The 3956-nt window shown below is 42.3% G+C and overlaps 1 pseudogene; it reads left to right on the top strand.

Moving 5' to 3' along the window:
* Positions 1-1084: 1084 nt before the first annotated feature.
* LOC124075339 (small nucleolar RNA U3) lies at positions 1085-1191 on the top strand (annotated as a pseudogene).
* The last annotated feature ends 2765 nt before the right edge of the window (positions 1192-3956 follow it).

The raw sequence follows: 3956 nt of genomic DNA on the forward strand, positions 1-3956 counted from the left end.
ACACATAAGTACCCTTACTTTTAATAATAGATAAAATAAGTAAGAAGATCAACAAGAAAATAGAAGAACTGAACACTGTAAGTCAGCTACTAATAGATCACCCAGCAGAAAACAAATTATTTTCAAGTATACATGGAACATATCCCAGGATAGACCAAAAGTTGAGCAATAATAGAGAGCTCTGCAAATTTGAAAAGGTAAAAATTATGACAAACAATTTTTCTAACCAAAATGGAATGAAATTACAAAGAAATAACAAAAAAATTAGAAAAACCCACACATATGTAGATGTGAAGAACATACTATTAAATTAGCAATGGCTGAAAGAAGAAATAAAAAAGTAGGTTTTGAAAGTACTTTTAATATTAATTAATTAATTCTAACTTGTTGTATAGACAGCTGTTGAGAGCCACAGCCGAAGGGGCCCCAGCAAACTTCCAGCTGCCAGCAAACTTCCAGCTGCCGGCTGATGATTGGCTCACAGCGGCCCCAGCAACATCTAGCTGATTGGCTCCTCGGCCCCAGCAACATCTAGCTGATTGGCTCCTCTGCGGTGATGCTCATTGGGCTGTTTCCCTGCCCTTTCAGACCACGGAGCTGCTCATTGGGGGACTTTTTTGGCTCCGCCCACGTGACCCAGCCAATCGGCCTCAAGAGCAGGAGGATTGTGGGAGGTGGGGAGAAGCTTGTGTGGGAGAGAGAGGCTTGTGGAAAGCCAGTGGTGGCAGTTGAGGTTCTGATGGTTTTTCCTGAGAGGCTATTTTATTTGGCGTGTGTGGTTCTAAAAATAAAGTTAGTTTCTTTTGACAAGTGGCTCCTGATTGTGCCCAGCCAGACTGCGGCATTTGGTGGCTCACACTTGGAGCGACTGAGGGTAAGTGAAACTGATCGCCCCTGAGGGCAGGGCGAGAGGATGGGTAGCAATTTTAAGATTCCTCTTTTATTTTGCTTCACATTTGTTTTAAGTTGCCTGTCCCTGGAGATGAGTGAGACGGAAGAAAAACCGCTCACATCTGAGGAAAAACTATTTACGTCTGAGGAACAGATAGGGAGAAAGGACGGATACACATGTCAGGAGGATAGAAAGACTATACTTTCAGGGATCATTTCTATAGTTCGTTACTAGAGAAGTTTCTCTGGTCGTGTAGAGTACCTATCAAGTAAAAGAGAAGGCCTCTCAAGTTAGTCAGACAGAGGAAAAGATTCAAGTAAAAGAGAAGGCCTCTCAAGCTAGTCAGAGAAAGAAAGTGTAAAACAGAAAAAGCCATCAGGGGGAAAGTTACAACAGGAGACTCCTACTAACACCTTTCTATCACCAGAGGGTGTAAGTGTCCAACCAACAGCACCACCTCTACAGGAGACTGCTACTAACACCTTTCTATCACCAGAGGACGTAAGTGTCCAACAAACAAGGCCACCTCCATATGCTGGGAGGTCCCCAACCCCCGCAGTTGATAGTTGGGATCCTGAGACAAGATCTCGAATATTAACATGCCCTGTATTTGAGGCAGGAGGGCAGCGATTTTACCAAGTTTTAAATTTCAAAACAGTGAAGCAGCTAAAAGAGGCTGAAACAACCTATGGTCCTCAAGCACCCTTCACTGTAAGCATGGTCGAATCCATTAACAACTTGAACATGACACCAGCAGATTGGGCTAATATGTGTAAAGCTGTGCTAAATGGAGGACAATACCTGTTATGGAAGGTTGCCAATGAGGAATTTTGCAAGGAGACGGCTAGGCGAAATGCAGCAGCTGGTTATCCTCAGAGAAATCTAGATATGTTGTTAGGAAAGGGACCTTATGAGGATCAGCAGCAACAAATTGCATATGATCCTGGCGTATACGCACAAATTGCTGCAGATGCAATTAAGGCATGGAAGACTTTACAAGGACATGGAGGTTTACAAGGTCAATTATCTAGGGTAATACAAGGAGCTAATGAACCTTATGCTGAATTTGTAGATAGGCTTATTCAAACAGATACCAGAGTTTTTGGGAATACAGAACAAGCAATGCCATTACTAAAACACCTGGCTTATGAGCAAGCGAATCGTTGGTGCAGAGATATCATTAGACCATGGAAACAAGAAGATTTAAACACATATATTAAATTATGTAGAGACATTAATGAACAAGAGCAAGTCGTGGCAGCTGCAGTAAAACAGGCTTTAGATGCCAGAGACATTAATGAACAAGGGCAAATTGTGGCAGCTGCAGTAAAACAGGCTTTAGATGCCAGGCCAAGAACATGCTACAATTGTGAACAAACAGGACATTTTAAAAGGAATTGCCCCATTGGAGGAGGGTTTAACAAAACTAAGTATCAAAGGAGTAGAATACCAGGTATTTGCCCACGATGCCGTAGAGGGAGACATTGGGCTAATGAATGCCGTTCTCAAACCACCATAGAGGGTACTCCATTATCAAAAAACGAACAAGGACCAGGTGTTTATCCACGATATCGTGGAGAAAGGCATCGGGCTCCATTGCCAAAAAATGGACAGGGGGGCCCAATGCTCCGGGGCCCAAAACCACAAATATACGGAGCACTGGAGGAACCCAGCAACCCCATCAGGGTAGTGCCCAGGACACATTGTCCATCAGATCCCTCATCAGACAAACCAGAGGGAGCGCAGGGTTGGACATCTGCGCCTCCGCCAGAGCAGTACTAACTCCAGAGATGGGAGTTCAAATCATTCCCACAGGGGTGAAAGGACCTCTTCCCAAAGGAACAGTAGGCTTATTATTGGGACGCAGCTCTTCTACTCTAAAAGGACGTATGATAAGTCCTGGGGTAATTGATCCCGATTATGAAGGTGAAATAAAAATTATAGCCAGTTCTCCAAAGGGTATATCAGTAATTTCACCAGGAGATAGAATAGCACAGTTACTAATAATACCCAGCCTACATGATAAATTTTCCAGTCGTACTGTAGAAAGAGGTTCCAAGGGATTAGGCTCCACAGGTGTAGATTGGGCTATGCTTTCTTTAAATTTAGATTCTCGCCCCATGCTAAAAATAAATATTCAAGGACATGAATTTAATGGGCTACTGGATACAGGTGCAGACCTTAGCATCATCTCTCGTCAAGAATGGCCAAAACATTGGCCATTACAACAAGCCACTCAAACGCTTCGAGGCCTAGGAGTGGCGACTAATCCCCATAGAAGTGCAATGGTATTACATTGGAAGGATCCTGAAGGATGTGAAGGAACTATACAGCCATATGTATTGGATCATCTTCCCGTAAATTTATGGGGACGAGATGTCCTAGATCAATTAGGTTTGACATTAACAAATAACATCAACCAAAATGCACCCACTATTATGACTAGACAAGGTTTTAGGAAAGGAAAAAGATTAGAAAAACAAGAACAAGGTATAGCAGCACCAATACAAATAGATCAAGGAACAGACAGACATGGGTTGGATTTTCAGAAAGGGCCACCGAGACAATAAAAATTACTTGGAAATCAGAAAGACCAGTATGGGTTCCTCAGTGGCCCCTGACTAAAGAAAAGATACAAGCAGCCCATGACCTGGTCAAACAACAATTAGCAGAAGGACATATACAACCTTCTGTATCTCCCCATAATACTCCCATTTTTGTCATCAAAAAGAAATCTGGTAAATGGAGATTATTGCAAGATTTAAGAGCCATTAATAATGAGATGGTTATTATGGGACCTGCTCAATCAGGGATTCCTCAGTTGTCTGCTTTGCCAAAAACCTGGTATGTTTTAGTTATAGATATTAAAGATTGTTTTTTTTCAATTCCAATTCATCCTGAGGATAGTCCACGTTTTGCATTTACTATCCCTGCACTGAATCATGAAGGTCCTGATCAGAGATATGAATGGAAAGTACTCCCTCAAGGGATGGCTAACAGCCCAACTATGTGTCAAATTTATGTTAACAAAGTAATCCAGCCACTTAGAAATCAAAATCCTGAA

The sequence above is a fragment of the Marmota monax genome, unplaced genomic scaffold (genome assembly GCF_021218885.2).
Source record: "Marmota monax isolate L192 unplaced genomic scaffold, Marmota_monax_Labrador192_F-V1.1 WCK01_AAM20220418_F8-fsc00054, whole genome shotgun sequence".
NCBI lineage: Eukaryota > Metazoa > Chordata > Mammalia > Rodentia > Sciuridae > Marmota > Marmota monax.